The sequence below is a fragment of the Nyctereutes procyonoides genome, unplaced genomic scaffold, assembly GCF_905146905.1.
Source record: "Nyctereutes procyonoides isolate TBG_1078 unplaced genomic scaffold, NYPRO_anot_genome, whole genome shotgun sequence".
Classification (NCBI taxonomy): domain Eukaryota; kingdom Metazoa; phylum Chordata; class Mammalia; order Carnivora; family Canidae; genus Nyctereutes; species Nyctereutes procyonoides.
The window spans coordinates 39,716,225-39,735,596 of NW_026575133.1; positions in this window are offsets into that span (position 1 = coordinate 39,716,225).

The following is a 19,372-nucleotide window of genomic DNA, read 5'->3' on the forward strand; positions in this document are numbered from 1 at the left end:
TGGTCTGCCCTTTCTGATGGCCTCCTCTGCAATTTTAGATTTGTCCAGCCCAATCCCGCATTCAAATAAGTCAATTCCTTGCAATAAACCTCCTAATATATATTTTCTACTGACTCCCTGACTCTAGTTGAACACTGACTGATATGCCCATCAATTAAAGGATAGAGATTTTCCAAATACATAAAACAGCAAAGTTCACCTATATGCTGCCTACAATAAATCTACTTTAAAGATGACACAGGGGGGATCCCTGGGTGGCGCAGCGGTTTGGCACCTGCCTTTGGCCCAGGGCGTGATCCTGGAGACCCGGGATCGAGTCCCACATCAGGCTCCCGGTGCATGGAGCCTGCTTCTCCCTCTGCCTGTGTCTCTGCCTCTCTCTCTCTCTCTCCGTGACTATCATAAATAAATAAAAAAAATTAAAAATAAAGATGACACAGGGGCATCTGGGTTACTCAGTCTGTTAGGCATTCAAATCTTGATCTCAGCTCAGGTCTTAATCTCAGAGTTGTGTGTTCAAATCCCACATTGGTCTCCACAGCTAGGCATGGAGTCTTACTTAAAAATAAATGAATAAATGAATAAAAATAAAAATAAAGACACAGATAGGCTGAAAGTAGATGAGAGAAAAGACACTGATCAAAAGAAAGCTGGAGTGGTTTTATTAATATCACACCAAGTAAATTCCAGAACAAACAATATTAAGAGGAATAAAGAGGAATATTTCACGAAGCTAATTATTTATCAGGAGGACTTAGCAATTTTAAATGTGTATGCATCTAACTGAGCTTTGAGATACAAGAGATGATTGGATAAAATCACAATTACAGTTTGATTTCAATCCTTTACTCATCAAAAGGTAGAAAAAATAGATTAAAAAAAAACAGTTCAAAGTAGAAATAAAAATATCTTTTGTGACCTAGCCTCAAAAGTAACACACTGCCACTTCTGCTATATTCTACTGGGTACTACAGACCCAGTACTGATCCAATGTGCAGGATAGTATACAGAGTATAAATACCAGGAGATGAGAATCATTCATGGCCATGTAGAGACTGGCTATTACAGAATAATAACAGGTAAAATGTCGTGGGTGAGATTATCATTATCTAAGATTATTAAGTATTGTATAGCAATGTGCTTGCTCATACAATAAAAACTAGCCAATCTAATAGATGATAAGAGCATTTTAATCATAGCAAGTTGCTGCTGCTTTTTCTCTTTAATAAAGAGGTAACTAAAATCACATTGGTTATAAAGACATTTCTACAACAAGTCAAGATAGATTTTGATAAAATAGTGGTGTGGTCTGTGATGGCACTGCAATTGGAGGTGGGGCCATACAACTGGAAAGGGATCTTTTTTTAATATTTTATTTATTTATTCATGAGAGATACAGAGAGAGAGGCAGAGGCACAGGCAGAGGGAGAAGCAGGCTCCATGCAGGAAGCCGGATGCGGGACTCAATCCAGGGACTTCAGGATCAGGCCCTGGGCTGAAGGCAGCCTCACTTAACCGCTGAGCCACCCAGGGGTCCCTGGGAAGGGATCTTAATTAAGAAATTTGCTGAAGTTTATATAAATCACTGCATATGCATAATCACTGCAAGTATATACTTTGTCATCATTTGAAATTTTTGTTAAAAAATCCAGCAGGAGTTAGTGAGGCAACCCAGAAATTAGCAACAGCTGGAAGCTGATACCATTGTCAGGTGGTATCCTGTGCTAGAAGCTGGGTATGACTGGTCTAAGCTGGATCCAAGGAGGAGATATGGCCCCTGTTGGTGTTATCACCAAAGGCAAAAATAGAAGAGAAGAGATGCTTTGGCTTTTCCCTTCCCTCACCCTCCAATCTCTCAACAATGCATCCCTTTGGTCAAATCCATTAGGAGAACAGTTAATAAATGTATTACTTTCCTATTGCTGCCGAAAAAAATCAACTCAAACTTTCAACACACAGTGACATAAATTTATTATCTTAAAATTCTGAAGATGAGAAGTCCAGAATCAGTTTCACTGGGCTAACGTCAAGGTGTTGAAATGACAGGTTCCTTCTGAAGGCTCTAGAAGAGAACCTGTTTCCTAGCTTTTTCCAGCTTTAGAACTAATTCCCTGCATTTCTTAGCTCACAGTCCCTTCCTCAAACTTCAACGTCAACAGTGTAGCATCTTCAGATTTCTTTCTCCCCGTTCCAACTTTTTTTTTAAAGATTTTATTTATTTATTCATGAGACAGAGAGAGGGGTGGGGGCAGAGACACAGGCAGAGAGAGAAGCAGGCTCCATGCAGGGAGCCCAACATGGGACTGGATCCCTGGTCTCCAGGATCACGCCCTGGTCTGAAAGCGGTGCTAAACCGCTGAGCCACCCGGGCTGCCCTGTTCCAACTTTCTGCTTCTGTTGTCACAACTCCTTCTCTGACTCTACTGATTATACAGACCCACCTGGATGAGCAAGGGGAACCTTTCCATCTCAAGATCTCTAGTTTAATCACATCTGCAGAGTCCCCTTTGCTCTATAAAGAAATATATTCACAGGTTCTGAGGATTAGGACATGGACATCTTTGGAGAGTTATTACTCCATCTACCACATAAGGAAGCCTGGGAGGTGTCACCTGTAGGGCTCAGACCCCCTGGGGTACAGACATAGAAGGGATTGGAAAAGGAATGGATCTCAAGGCAAAGAGACCCAAAATAGGCACTCTTTTAGAGAAGAAGTTCTCTAAATTTTCACTATTGCAATCTTATACAAAAGACTCCATTTCTTTGTCTTTCTCTCCCTGAATACTATCTATTAATGAATTATTGTCTTCATCACATCTCCTCCCCAGAATAGAATAGACAAGGGAGACAATGCTGCTGAACTGGAAACAATTCATGGGAAGACAATGATAAAACAAATTTTTCCTCTGATTTTGAGTTTGTAGAAACTGAGTGTTTTTTTTAATATCATATTTGAAGTTTAATCTTTCATTTATTCCTTACTTTCCAAGCTATATAGGTGTGCTTTTCCCATTTGGTTTTGCTAAAGAGGTAAAGGAGAAATCCCCACATATTGTGATCTAAGACATTTAAAATCTTTAATCAAAAGACATGCTATCACAACAAGAAGACTGGATTTTCTAAACAGAGGTGGATCCCAAAAATGTTACCTGCGCAGAACCTTAATATCTCTCTGTACATGACCTTCTTACCTCCCTATCCAGGTATCCGTGATCCAGCATTACATCTGCCTGCTATCAACCCACCATCTCCAACCAAAAGCAGTGCTCTAATATTTAACTTTAGATGTTGGCCCCTGAGGAAAAGGGACCTTGACAACTACCATGGTTGCTTTGCTTAGGTCAGTTTTACTGTTTATGTACAATTGAAAGATCATAACCCCAAAAAAGTTACTGATCATGCCAAGCATGAGGTAAGAAGGTGATGTACAGAAAGATACTGAGGTTCTGCATGGGTCCAGTTGGTAAAAAAAAAAAAAAAAAAAAAAAAAAAGGAAGGTCAGGTAATGGCTAGTCTTCAGAGTAGAGGAAATCTGTCTCTTGCATTATTCATTATTCATTGATATCATTGTCTTGCATTATTCATTGATATCAAGAGTGGCCATGAGGGCCCAAAATGTAAGACTGTAAGTTAATTGTAAATGTTTAAGAAAAACTAGAATGAAAACTCCATGAGAGCAGGAACTCTGATGTTCTTGTTTGCCATAGAATCCTCAGCACATAAAAAAAAAAAAAAAAAAAAAAAAGAATCCTCAGCACATAGGACAGGCCAGCCTCCATTGAATGCTATCTCAATACTCATTGAATGAATGTATTATTTAATTTAACTTAAAAATCATTTGCTATGACATTACTCCTTCTGGGCTGAAAATCTATAAACTTTGCTCATTACTACAACTTATTTTTTCTTTCCCCAAATCATGTATATAGAAAAATTCAAACATACAAAAAGTTGAAAGAATAGCAGGATGAATATTCATACACCTGCTATCTAGTTCAATAATTATTGATGGTTTATTATATTTATTTTTTCAATATTTCATTTATTGATATTTCTAGACAGGCATGTGTACCAATTAAAGTTCAGAGACCCAGAACCACCATGTGTCTATATATCTTCATATGTATATTTGTTTTTATATATCTTTAAGGCCATTATCTTCACATCTGATGCTGGAGTTTGAAGTCCACAGGGCAGAAGTCAGAAGGGAAGATTGATGTAAAATGGAAGAGATTAATCCAAATTCCGCAAGGACGTACAGATGGCTACTCCTCAGAGAACAGCAGAAGCCTACAGTTGGCAGACTCAAGTGCCTCCAACCTTGATGAGGCAAGTGTCCTGCAAAAGCTGGCCGTTCCTCATGGGGCTGAATGCACACACCTTGCCCAAGAGCCAAAGAAAATGAAGGGACATCCAAGGGAAGGTGCACTGGTTGGAGGCCCAGATGCTCATTCATGTCAACGAGGGAAGATGTCCATGAGCTGCTCAGGGATGTGCAAGATCTACAGAATGGCAACTGTGTCCCTGTGCCCTCAGAATCTTCCAGAAATGTCCTTTGTGGCCCACAGAACCAGTAACACACAAGAAAGGTGATCCTGGGAAACAGGTCAGCATAGCCATGCGAACACATTACAAAGCCAACATCTCGAATTAAGCTTCAAAAATGCTACCATTCCACCTCTAAATTGTTCAACTTGCATCTCACATTTCCCTTCCAAAATGACGGAACAGCATCTGAGGAATTATAATGGCAAATATTCAGCTTTCACGAGTGGTATGGATTAAGTGTTTGAAACAAGCCCTAGGCACTGTTGCAGGTCAATTTTACTCTTTTATGATACAGTATCTTCTGTTTTCTAAAGATTTTGTTAAATTCACTTGGCCTGGTCTAGCACTGAGTTTTACTTTGCTCCACCAAACAATAGAATATGATTTTCAGAATCATTTTGACCAATACCAAATGGTTGTTTTCTTTAGGAAAAAACAAGTTAGCATAAAATTTCTGATGGGATCCTGCCTCCCAACTAACAGCTTGAGTTTTAAAATGAATCCTTTGACAAATGGCTTTTCTCCTGTTCTCAAGCTGCTATTAAAAAAAAAATCTCCATTCTGAAAAAAGAAAACATTCTAAATGTTTCTTCTCGAAGATCTGTAGTAGGACTTACAAAGTATCGCTCTCTCTTGTTTTGTTTTAGAAGGGGTTCAGAAGAAGTGTCCCTTTGGCGTGTGCCACTTTGGCATGTGGACTATTTTAAATTGAAGGCAATCAAGACCCAGCAGACTCAAGAAAAACTTTCATCTCTAAACTATCTAAAAGAATTGGATAGGGGCCGAAGCCCAGAATGAGATCTATTCCCAAGAGATCACATTTTTATCTTAATGACCTATCCACATGGCAGGTCAAACATCTGATTACCAAACATCTGATCTTCTCAACTTCCTGTGAATTGCCCTCTTCCCCTTGGAAGCCCCAGGCCCCATCCCTTTCCTCAGCTCAATATGACATATAAGCCTCAGTTGTCCAGGTTGTCCTCAGGTCTCATATTTTTAAGGGGACCCCTACATACATAATTAAATTTGTTTCTCTCCTGTTAATATGTCTTATGTTAATTTGATTATGAGACCAGTCAAAAAACCTAGATGGGTAGAAGGAAAAATCTCCCCCCTCCCACATTTTCTTTTCTTGGCACTCCTTGGGTGGGCATTGCTGGAATGAAGACTAAACCTGTTAAAAAATATATGTATTGTCTCATTAGAATCAGACTATCCCTTCAGCTGCTGAAATTTGAGTTGAATTAGGAACAGCAGATGAAGAATTTGTAACCAAGCAAAACTCCATAGCAACAAGTAATTAAAGTTGATTATAATTGTAAGACATATACTAGGGATTTTTTTTTAATTCTTAAGAAAAATTCAATAAGAAATAACATCTCAGGATTTCAAGGCACATAAGTTGGCAACAAGTAAAAACCATTCATGTTAGGTTCAGTCATTCAAAAAATGGGTGCATATTTTCAGCTTGATAAAAACCTTTACTTCAAGAATTCCAATGCAGTCAGCTCCCCAGTGAAGCCTGGGATGAATTCCACATGTATGTTTCTAATCTGTGTGCAACCCCGAGTGGATTCTTCTCTAGTGACAGCTCTATCCCTGGTGGTTTGGTTTCCAGACTAGTCCACCAAAGCTTGTTTTACCCACATACACCCAAATTACAGCTCTAATCATACTATTTCAACTACATCTAGCTGCATTGTTTCATGGAAAATGAATCTTGAATTCCAAGTTGCAATGCCAAGAACACATCTTCCCTGAACCCCAGAGCCAGAACAAGCAACTGTAGTGGGTTTAAATTTTACTTAGTAAAATATAACTCTAGATTAGCACTTCCCAAAGCATCCCTTGGAAAGTTCCCCAAAACAGAAAGGGAGGGGAAGTCCAATCAAATAAGCTTAGGGAGTTGTAAAGGAGGAAAGATAATTTTCCCCCTACCCTTCTGAGTTCTTTGTTGAGGCAGCTAAATAAAAGACGGATGAACAGAGAAAAACAAACTGAAGTTGACTAATATGTATACCTCATATAAATGAGATATACCCAAGGAAAAGTGAGCAACTCCCCAGGTGGCCTAAGATACCATCTTTAGCTAAGATACCATCTTTAGCTAGAGACAAAAGGAAGAAAGATATGAGCTGGGGTAGGAGAGGCCAGTCACAGAGAGGTTGCTAGGAAAGCCATGGTAAATGAGGGCAAGGATGTTATGCAGGTTTGACTGGTGACTTCTCCACTGAATGAAGTTTCTTGTGACTTGGAGCCATCCTTCTCTTCCTGGTACTGAGAAAAAGACACTTAGACAAATGGAGATTTCCTTTATACATGGTCACTTCCCCTTTTAAAAAAAGGTAATTTCAACTCCATATTCAGAGTTTTTCCTGGGTCTGCTATTTCTCAAAATAATCAGCTCAAAATAATCCTTATGCCAAAGAAATATATTTTGGAGTACCATGTTCTGCTGCCCTTCAAAATGCTGCACACCCTCTCTGTGTCTTCAGAGACTTCAGTTCATATTAGTATATGTTAGGGAATGATTACAGTAGACAATTTTGATGATACAGACACATTTTATTTAACACTCCGTGGTATGAGCAGTCTCCATGGCGAGAACTACAAAATGAGGCAGACGGCAGGAAGCTCTCATAGAGTAAAGGATGAGGAGCCGGGGCCTCCTTTGTTGTCCTTCAGCTGGAACCAGATGCCAACATCAGTCTATGATTGACCCTGTCCCAGTTGAACCTTCAGATGAGCACTCAGTCTCACACCTGGCTGACAACTCAAGTGCAACCTGTGAGGGATGGGGTAACAGAAGGCCCAGCTAAGCCACACCCAGGCTCCTGACCCATAGGAACTGTGAGATAGTAAGTTGTGTTGTTTTAAGCCACAAAACTGAAGTAACTTGTCTCACAGAAACAGATACGTAACACAACAGCATTTGGAAAACTTCTGCTTTCCAAACTTCTGATAAACATATATACGGTATTAGTTTTCTAGGGCTGTCATAACAAATTTCCAGAAACTGGGTGGCTTGAACAACAGAAATTGGTTTGCTCACAGCTCTGGAGGCTGGAAGTCTGAAATTAATGTGTGGGCAAAGACATGCACTCTTTGAAACCTGAAAAGGGATCCTTCCTTACCTCTTCCTGTCTTCTGGTGTAGCTGCAGTCCCTGGTCTTCCCCGGCTCATGGCTGCATTACTCCATTCTCTGCCTCCACGTACGCAGGCCCTTCTCTGTGTGTCTGTCTGCACATGGCCATCTTCTCATAAGAACAAGTCATACCGGATGGGGAACCCATCCTACTCCCACACGACCTCATCTCAACCACATCTACAGTAACCCTATTTCCAAATAAGTCAGAGGCACTGGGGTTCAGACCTCACATATCTTTTTTTTTTCTTTTTGGTAGTTGATGGGGAGGGAAGGACCAAAAAAAATTCAAGCCATAATAAATACAAGGAGGCTTTTAACTACATGATGCCATTCTCTGAATTAAACAAGCTTCATCTGACCATGATTTCTTTACAGTGAGTAAAGGTTTATGTTATTCCTGATCCATGTGTGACTGATTAGACACAAAACAAAAAGTGAGAATTGTCAGGGATGTCAATCTCTTGTAAAACCCGATGATGCATAATGTAGAATAAATGCCCCAGCCAGATGACCTTTATATTTCCAGTTGACACAATTATTTCTCAGTGGAGGAAGGTGGCAGAGCATGAAAAGGATAGCATTTTGTTTGTACCACTGATGTGAGTAACAGGACAGCTGGGAAGTTTATGGACCTGGGCGATGACAGTAGTTTAAGAAGAAATACAATGTTTGATGTAGTTTCCAAATGAGGGTTTTTATAATGGTTACAAGATACCCTCAGATAATGTTCCAAAATCTACTTTTATAGCTCCTCCCTGGCAATATGCCTTTTACATAGTGGGCACCCAACATGTGTCCATGAACTAATGGATCAGCATAGCAAGACCAGGAGTGCCAAGCAGCTTGGGCAGGAGATGTGCTTGGAGAGTGTTGTGGTCCTCATATTCAGATGAGCAAGGGGAGGCCTGGGAATGCGAAGTGTTTCAGGGTGTCATGGGAATGACCCGTACATGGTCATTTCCAAGTGTTAAAACCATGTTGCCTGGTTCATGGTCTTGGACCTCTGTCCTTTAATATAATGCCTTGAACAACAATAGCAAAAGGTGTGTTATTAGGGGATGGAATCAGGAGTAGGGTAACATTAAGCCACAAAGGAGAGACAAAGAAGGGAGGATCTACATCTCTCTGAAAAAAGTCTAAGCATGTGGGAAGGACGTTGTCTGCAGCCCCTCTTCTCCTCTTCTTCCTCACAAGGCAAAGGCTGGAGTGGGTATGTGTGCAAGATGTCCTCAGGAACCTGAATCCCTTTTTGAACATTACAACAGCAACAGGCAGAAACATCCTAATTAAAAGGCAAGAACTAATTGGAGAAGAGGAATCTTAATTAGCTTGCCCATCAATATCAAAACTCTAAAATGTTATTCATTAGGCAAGTACCTTGGTGCGTGAGCAAGGATTAAGAAGAATCTCAGTAAACTGGATCATCGAGATATGGTCTCCCAGACAAGCACTGCTGACTTTATCTACTTTCTCTGATCATTAAAGACCCTCACCAGAGAAGCCCATTGATGCACCAAAGCACAACATTTGAAAAAGTACGTGCAAGGTCTGCTCAAGTCTGTACGGGCTGCAGTCTGGTCATCAGGAGACTGGGCCCTGGTTGCTGGTCTTTGTGCAAGCAGCTGATGTTCTTGAGCAAAGCCCTGCAGCTATGACCTAATGGGCTCTGGTTTCTTGTATAAAATGAGATGAACCAAATGTGATAGTGTATCACACAACCCCCTGCCATAATGGCCACCCCAAAACGACTTGAACAATAAAGAATGGATCGGCTCTGGAAGTGCAGGTATAGGACCAGCCTGGGCTGAACTGAACTGAACTGGCCCTGGTTCCATGCCTCAGATTCTCTTAGCAATGCCTTCTGCTCTCTGTCAACTTCATCTTTGTAGAAGAAAGACCCATAACACAAGAAGACATATCCAGCAGCTTCTAGCACACTCTTCCTTGCTTGTCCCTGACTGGAATGGATTCACATGCCCATTTCTGGAAAGGTCACTGGGTGGTCCAGCCAGCTGTGGTCACTCTGCCCTCGGTTTCCAGGAGGACAGAAGACTTCTACTCTGAAGCTCACCCAACTCCAAAGACCCAGAAAACTTTATGAAATGACATAAACAAGTCAAAACTTCGAAAGATGAAGGAAACCAGACTGCAACATAATATTAAGGAGAAATAATTTAACGAGTCAACCCTGGATCTTCTAGTGATACTGCACACACCCTGAGGACCCATATCTATTGTCTCCCCACAACCTCAAAAGGGTGTTACATGCAATTGTCATCTTTCTCTATGATAGCTTTATGGCTACACACCTTTCCTCAAGATGCATGGTGTGGTTACCCCTTCCTAAAGTAGAGGCATTGGCATAAGTTACTAAGAGGAAGGTGGAGGCTCTGGTCTGCATCTGTTGCAAACTTTTTAGTGTATGTGGCTGCATGTGTTTATGCATGCCTAAGTGCCTGTGGATGTGCATGTGTGTTGTGTTTCTTTCTTAGAATCAAGAAGGAGCATTGCCCAATAGTTTTTGGCCAAACAACCAAGGCATCTCGTATTTAATTATACTAAACAGCATCTCTCTACATTAAATTTTTAAAGTAATTTTCAGATTCCAGGTCAGAATTACATAGACACATTTTGTAAGTTTATGGCAGGCCACAGTCTCTTATAAATTTACAAATGAGACACAATTGTTAGTTTGATAATGATTATATGATTTATTTTATTGCTTTTAATTATAACCTTTTGTGTCAAGATGGTAGTTCATATAATAATAAAATGTTTCATTCAACTGAAAAACTGAGGTAGGCTCCCAGAACAATTGTTTCTGTTTAATACAGTCATGATCTTTGTGATAGTTATTTTGGCAAGAGCTTGACTTCAGGTATCACCTTTGAGCACATAGGACAGCTTGATGTGGCTCAGAGACGTTTGCTCCAATACTTAGCAATGAATATGCCAATGCCCTTCAAATGGGCCCTTCAAACATTAGCAGGAGAATAGAATCCTTGAATTTAGAGTTTTTTTGGCACATTACCCTCATTGACCAGATATGTCACCAAGGTGAAATGATACTTGAAAACATTCCCGAGGTAAAAATAATTTGATGTTAGCAAAATACAAGTTGAATCACAAATCCTTTGCTTCTAGATAAATACATTTTTCAGTGATTTTTCCATGCTGTCTTCTTCAGAACAATGATGCCCACAGACTTCTTGGGCTAACATTACATGTGGCAGCCAGTATGGTCATGTTATTCAAACTTGGGGACTGAGGAGTGAGCTGTCCATGCAACTGTTATATTCTGGTTGCTTAAGAATGACTAGCTATAGCTAAGGATTTGCTGTTATTCTTTTAAATTTTTAAAAAGATTTTATTTATTTACTTGAGAGAGAGAGAGGCCATGAATTGAAGGGCAGGGGCAGAGGGAGAAGCAGACGCCCTCCTGAGCAGGGAGCCTGATACCAGGCTCCATCCCAGAACCCCAGGATCACAACCAGAGCTGAAGACGGCACTTAACTGACTGAGTCACTCAGGTGCCCCAGGGCTTTGCTATTAGAGTGGAGACCAATAAAAGAAAAGGCACAATGAAACATATTTTAAATACATGTCTGACACCGAGATGGACGGACATGAGCTAATGTTGATTAAAACGTATCAGAGGGAAGCATGGACAGCTAAGTGCTAGGTTACTGGTCCTCAGAGGATTATATTTCATGCTCACAAGGACAGTATTTGTAAGCATTGTCCTACAGATGAGTCAGAGTTATTACACATCCTATACCAACTAGTGTAAAATAATATTTACAGAAATTACAGGCTTTGAGCAGTCAGCTTCTTGCAAGAGAGGCTCATGTGAGTGGAGGGCGTGTGCTTTGACCAAGTAGTTCCACTTGTAAAGATTTTCTTATTTTTTTATTTATGACAGATGAGAGAGAGAGAGAGAGAGGCAGAGACACAGGCAGAGGGAGAAGCAGGCTCCATGCAGGGAGCCCGATGCAGGACTCGATCCCAGGTCTCCATTATCACACCCCGGACCGAAGGTGGCACTAAACTGCTGGGCCACCAGGGCTGCCCAGTAGTTCCACTTCTAGACGATCTTCCTAAGGACACCATCAGATACTCAAAATGTATATTTAAGTGAATTTAATTCCTTGCTATTTAGTTAGTTCAATTTTAAAATATTAAATATGGGAGTGCCTGGGTGGCTCAGTTGGTTAAGTGTCTGCTTTTGGCTCAAGTCATGATCTCAGGGTCCTAGGATTGAGTCCTGCATTGGGCTCCCTGCTCAGCAAGGAGCTTCTCCCTCTGCCTCTTCCCAGCTGGTACTCTCTCGCTGTCTCTCACTCTCCCTCTCTCTTTCAAATAAATAAAATCTTTAAAATAAATAAATAAAATATTAAATATCTTGCTATAGAAGATTGATTGGCTTCCTCAAACTATAGAATAGTGTGCTGCTGTTAAAAATAATTACCATACTATCTAGTAGCATGAAAATGTTTATAAAGTAATTCATGTTTTAGGTTTCTAGGGCTATCATAACAAATTACCACAAATGGGTGGATTAAAACAACAGAAATGTATTGACTCACACTCACAGAGGCTGGAAGTCTGAAACCAGGGTATCAGCCAAGATGTCAGCAGAGCCATGCTCCTGACCAAGTCTCCAGGGAAGACTCCTTCCTTGCCTCTTCCAGCTGCTGGTGGTTCCAGACATTCATTGTCTTGGGGCTACATGACTCCCATCTCCGCCTGTGTCCTCACATGGCTTTCTCCCCTATGTGTCTCTGTGTTCTCTCCTCTTTGAAAGGACACCTGTCATTGATCTAAGACCTACCCTAAAATCAAGATGCTCTCATCTTGAGATCCTTAAATGAATTCCATTGGCAAAGACCCTTTTTCCAATCAGGTCATATTTATGGGTTCTGGGAAGATATGTCTTTTGGGGGAAGGGGAAGGTACAATTCAATCTATTACAATTAGTCAGAAAGGCAGTCTATAAACTTTACGCAGTCCTACCTCAGCATGTACATATGTATAGCCTGTAATACGATGTTAGAACAGGATTGGGGAACCAGTGTGAATGTGAAAAGGCCCCACCACTGCTTTCCTATGCAGAATTAAGAGAATGAAGGAGTCCTGGAAGCCAGAAGTCCCCAGTCAAGGTGTTGACAGGCTTGGTTCCTTCTGGAGGCTCTGAGGGAGAATTGAATCCAGGCCTCTCTCCTAATCCTTGGTCGTTCTGGCAATCCTTGGCGTTCCTTGGTTTCCTAGGCACAAAACTTCAATGATTGCTCTGTCGTCATATGGACTTCCTTGCTCTGTCTCTGTGTCTCTGTTTCCCCATAAGGACACCAGTCACTGGCTTAGGATCCATCTGAATCCAGCTTCACCTCATCTTAACTAATTACACCTGCAAAGATCCTATTTCCAAATAAAGTCATATCCTGAGGTTCTGGATAGACATGAGTTTTGAGGGAACATTACTGAACCCAGGGCAGCTGGCATGGGGTCATCTTACATCAGACCAGTGTGGCTGCATGGATGGGCAAGAGAACCTGGAGAAGGAGAGGGAGGCATGATGCAGGTTGCTCTGGGGATGAGTGAGGGGTCTCAGGGACCATTCTGAGTAGAGCTATGTCTACTCCAGGCACAGGCCAAAGGAACCCAGGAAAGAAAGGAGCACAGAGCATTATTTCTAAAGAGCCTTGAGTGGAAGAACCAGACTTACCATGTGCTAGGCCCCAGGGCAAAGCTACCCAGCCCCCCAGAACTGTCTGGTCCCCTCCTTCTGCTTGCAGGGCCAGTGTAAGAACAGAAGATCATGGCCATCCCCTTCCCCCATTGCAGGCTCAACCCCAGGCACCTCTGAGATGGAAGAGAAGGTGGGGATACTCAGCTTAGAGTCTTGCCTGTATCATAGGACATGTGCTAACATATATATATATTAATATGTAATACGCGTTTATAATATAATATAATTACCAATTATATGCCATGCATAAAAACTCACTTTGAGAGTTGAAAATGAGATGTCCCTAACCTGATGTGTGCCTTGGAATGAGAAGCAGTAGGACACCCACCCTCGGAGCCACCAGGTGTTAAACCAGCTGATGTCTCTGCAGACAATGGCCCATTGAAGGGAGGTAGCAGGGGAACGCTTGACAAAGGAGAGGAAGGAAGGGTGGAAAGAGCAAGCAGCCTTTCACAGTGGCTGCAACCACACAGAGCAGTCTTGGACGAACGAAGCAGCAACAAACAGCCCCTGTGCTTCTGGGCACAGAATGATACACATTTCCCAATTTCATTGTGACCTAGTTAGCCAAGAGGACCTGCCTCGCCCCTCCTCACCGCAGGCCCGAGGGGCCAAGCTTAGCAAATCCTGTCTGCCACCTAGTGCCCTCTGGCTCTGAGCACCCTGAATCAGCTGGGAGTCTAGAGAAAGCTCATTTTTCTTCCCCTCCTCCACTTTACCCACAAAGCCATTACCTCCGCCACATCCTAGTTCAGAGAAAAATAAGGCTCAGATGTCTTATCTGCTCACTAATTTTGTTTTTTCTTCTGAGGTAAGTTTTGTTTGGCTTTTAGGGATGCCAGTTTTCTGTTGAGTCAAAGCCAAGGGAGTGTCTATTTGGATATCCAAAGAAAGAATGCCAAGGTCATGGGCAAAAGAAAACTTGGAATGAACCTGGCTCCTCATCTAATTTCATAAACCAGGAACTCCAGGCCTTCAGTCTAAAAAGAATTAAATAGACAGGCAACAGCGTGAGTGTTTAACACAGAGCTTTGGGGGTAAAACAATTTTCCCACCCCCAGGTGTACGGAAGCAGATCTCTGTAGCTGATGCAGAGAACCATGCTCCCTGGCTTGGCTTATAGAGTTGCTTAATGCACATTTATCTGAGGGGTAGGTGGGTCTGCAGGATGGGCTTGCAATGGTTTTGTAAGAAGCCACAGTGGCAACATCTGATGGCCAAAGTGGCACATCAGGCCTACAATTTAGCCTTTGCTTCATATCTACTGAGAGAACATCAGACCCACTGATTAACTTTTAAAGGTTTATTTACTTACTTATTTACTTAGTTTTTAAAATTTTTTTTTAGGGAAGGGAAAACAGAATTCAGAGAGCTGAGATGTAAGCTCTTGCTAGCAATAGGATAAGTTTTCTCTAAGCCATGCCTTCCTCATTGGTCAAATTGTGGTCATAGTCATAGGTACCCAATAGGGTTATTTTAAGAATTACATGACGCAATCCACGTAGAGTGCCTGCCTCGTCCAAATGATCGCTATTTGGCTGTTTGATTTGGTTTTTGTGGTAGGGTGAGTAATGGCCCCCCAGATGTGTCCAAATCCTAATCCCCAGGGTCTGTGAATGTGTTACCTTATAAGGTAATAGGGATGTGGCCAATGTGGTTAAGTTAAAGATCCCAAGATGAAGATATCCTAAAATATCTGGGTGGACCCAAAGAATCACAGGGTTCCTTGTAAGACGGATGCAGGGTGGTCCAGAAAGGGCCATGAAGGATGGGAGTGAAGACTGGAGTTTTGTCCTTTGAAGACAGAGAAGGGTTATAAGCCAGTGAACGAGGAGGGCAGCCTCTGGAAGCTGAAAAAGGCAAGGAAATGAATCCTCCCTGGAGACTCTAGAAGGAACACAGTCCTGCTAAAAATATCTTGATTTTATCCCAGGAGAACCATTTTGAACTTCTAACCTTCAGACCTGCAAGATGATGCACTTGTGTTATTTTAAGCTACAAAGTTTGTGTATCAGCAGCAATAGGAAACAAATATAGTTATAAATACCCAAACCCTCTCAAAGTGGCTGGCCCCATGACATTGGTTCAGGATCTTTTTATAAAAGGGATTTCCTCCCTGTCACCAGCCCAAGGATCCAGTCAGGTCGAACATATTAGTGAGCAATATATTGACTGAAAAAGCTGACCATTAACTATGGTAAAACAGTCAAATTCAAATCATATTTTAGAAAAGCATAGACACCATTTGGAATAAAATAGGCCTGCACTCCAAACAGAACAAAACAATAAAGGACAGTGGGGAGAAACCTCAGCTCATGTGAACACTGACTCGGGTACAATAGAAAATAAATGTTTGATACTTTGCCTGATTTGGAACATGGAAGGAGAATGGCTGAAGCAATCTACTGTCAAGGCAAGAGAGCATGGAAACCAACATAGACGTTGGGATCAACACTATGCTGCATCCCACACGTAAGGGCATGAGAACGCAAAGAGGGAGAGAATCAGCTCTGGGGGCCTGCCAGGGCCGATGCAGAAGACCTTGCAACATAGAGGGTAGAGATGAGAGTGGAGTTGAAAGGGGGAAGGAAGACAGAAGAAATGTGGGGCTTGGACAAATATGCCAACTCAAGCATGTGAGTTTGAGAAATCTGAGGGTCTCAGAACCATGGCTTCTCTCACACACCTCTTGCTGTCTCATGTAAATTCTATTCGCAAATCCATCAGAATGAGCAGCTTTGGGGCAGCCCAGGTGGCTCAATGGTTTAGTGCCGCCTTCGGCCCAGGGTGTGATCCTGGAGACCCGGGATCAAGTCCCACGTCAGGCTCCCTGCATGAAGCCTGTTTCTCCCCCCCTGCCTGTGTTTCTGCCTCGCTCTCTCTCTCTCTTTCTCTCTCATGAATAAATAAATAAAAATCTTAGAAAAAAAAAAAAGAATGAGCAGCTTTGGATAGCTTCTCTCCCTCTGCCTATTGGCATTTCCAGGAGGATGGCTTTTACACTGGGGGATCCATTCCTTTGGCAGGGTGACCTGGTGGGTGGAATCAGGACTGCAGCAACCATGACAGTTCAGAGATATAGCAGAGACATCTTGCTGTTCTGTAGAAATGGCTCTAGCCAGGGAACATAGGAGGTGGAGGTTCTCACAAATTAAATCTGGGATTCAGTCTCTCAAAGTTCCCAGAGTGGGGTGGAGGTTATAATCCCACCAAAGTGTCTAATTCTCTTGACCACCAATGTTCACTTGCCTGCATATGATGCTGGCAGCCTCTTGCAGTTCACTGCCTTAACCCAGCTAAAGATTTCATGTGCTGCATGGACCAGTGGCCACAGCTGCCATCATGGCAACTGCAGTTGGGCTTCTGACTTTGCAAAGTTTTTTGCCCTTGAGTGGCAGCTAGGGCAACCATAAGAAACTATACAACATAACAAGGGTGGTGGGCTACCACTCTGGAGAAGTCTAACCAATCATCTCCAGAAAGACCAGAGGACTCTAGGCTCCTTGTGTCTTGAGACCTAAAGCCCACCCACCCAGTCCCCAAGCCTGCTCACCTCAGTTGCAGCCCCAGCTGAAGCCCCTTTGGGCTTCTCCTTCTCAATCCACCCATACTCTTCCACAGCAGGCCCTGCAGACCCTCCTTAAAATCTACCATTCACATAAACAGAGCTCTTCCCATAGGACAGTTGAGCAAGATGGGAAAATCCTCATTTGCCTTTCCTGGGGTTGCTGGAGCACTGAAAAAGGTACCACAGCCTAGAGAAGGAGAAGATGGGTATTGAGGAAAGACAACAGATAAAGAAGGAAAGAGAAAGTCCAGAAAATCAGAGTTGATCAAGCTGAGCTTCATTTGGAAAGGCCAGAGCTTGGGATGCCTGGGTGGCTCAGTGGTTGAGCATCTGTTTTCGGCTCAGGGCATGATCCTGGGGTCCTGGGATTGAGTCCTGCATCTGCTTCCTGTACTGAGCCTGCCTCTCCCTCTGCCTATGTCTCTGCCTCTCTCTCTCAGTCTCTCATGAATGAATAAATAAAGTATTTAAGAAGAAAGAAAAGAAAAGAAAGAAGAAAGAAAGGAAAGAAGAAAGAAAGAAAGAAAGAAAGAAAGAAAGAAGAAAGAAAGAAAGAAAGAAAGAAAGAAAGAAAGAAAAGAAAAGGCCAGAACTTGGCATCTGCAGTGCAAAGCATTTTGTGGAATGTTTCTTACCTTGTCCTTGTCCCACTTCTCCTGAGCCACTAATGCCCAATAGTTACCGAAGAAATCAAACCATGTATTGTGAAATGTATATAAAATTAATCTTAGGATCAAAATTAAATCTCCTGCTGCAGTCTGGACAGAAAATAACAAAACAGAAGAACCACAAAACAGCTTGGGAAGTTGTCCCAAGCTTGAGGAAGACACCAGCAAATTTTCAGGCTGAGGCAGCCCCAAAAGTGAGACCTGAGTATACCCAAAGGTGAGTGTACAGCTCTCTTTGCACATGTCCCCTGGACAAGGGAAGAAGGGTGTGGTGTGTGATGCGTTGGCAACAAGCCAAGCCACTCCGAGACATTCCAGTATGGAAAATAAAAAAGAATGTTAAATGTTGGAACTCTGGGCAATTTTTCGCCCAAGCTGTGAAGGGACAAGGGAGGTAAATGTCCCTCCATAGAGAGGTGTGCATGTTACCAGGGGCTCACAAGAATACAACATTGTTATGCTCGTCCACACTGCTAATGATTCCCTAGCACATGAGTCACCTCATACAGATTGGCTCCATTCATACCTGTCTCTGGAGAGAGGCCAAAATTGCCCGCTGCCAGCCTCAGAGTGGCACAATGACATTTTTAGGGAGAGGTGTGTTGCTGTTTGTCTTGCATCAGGGTTTCTATAGAGGTGGGAACTGGGAGAGGAAAGATGTGTGCTGATCAAAGGAAACCCAAGTAGTCTCTTTGGTTAATAGAAAGTCTCTCATATGAATTCTGACCTGAAGGAATTAGAATCATCCTCAGTGAGAGAGCAGAGCCTGGGGGTCCTGCACTCTCAGTGAGCGAGCAGAACTTGGGGGTCCTGCACTCTCAGTGAATGAACGGAGCTTGGGGGTCCTGCACTCTCAGTAAGCGAGCAGAGCTTGGAGGTCCTGCACGCTCAGTGAGTGAATAGAGCTTGGGGGTCCTGCACTCTCAGTGAGTGAATGGAGCTTGGGGGTCCTGCATGCTCAGTTTGTATCTTTGAAGTCTCTGCTGTTGCCAAGGTGGATGAGCCCATTTTTGCTGCTAAGTGTCTCTCTTCCTGCTGATCTTCTAATGCCCAGGGAACATGACTGCTTAGAGAAGGCACAGGCTGAGTGAGAGAACAGCAGTGCCTTTGCTCAATGAGGAGAATGGCATGCACAATCCCCATGAACACATTTGCAGAACAAATCAGTTTCTCTGACAGATACATGACCCAGTAGACTCCCACTATAGCACCCATGAGTGCTGCCAAGCAGGGATTGACTATTTCAGGCCAAGGTCTGTTTCTTACTATTCTCTCCTTCCAGAAGACAGTGCAAGAAATGTGTTGGCAAAAATGTTTGGGGAAGGCAGATTACAGAAATATTTAAATTACTTTTGTGTGGTTAATATACTGCTGTGACCACTAAAGAAGTCACACCTGCCCTCCATGGATGTTCCTTTATTAGACCAGTGCACAGGGAGATGGTAGGCAGAGGGAGGTGTGCCATGGGCAGGCCGTGTTGGGTTTCACAACATGGATACCAAACCAGATAAGATGGCACAACAACCCACAAAGGGACTCCATATCACTCTCCCATATGAAAGGTGATATTAACAACCTCAGTGAAGCAACTGGCATCTGAGTAGCATATTTAAAGAATAGCAAACCATGGCTAAGTGGGGTCATTCCAGGAATGCAAGGATGGCTCAATTTAGGCAATATAATAACA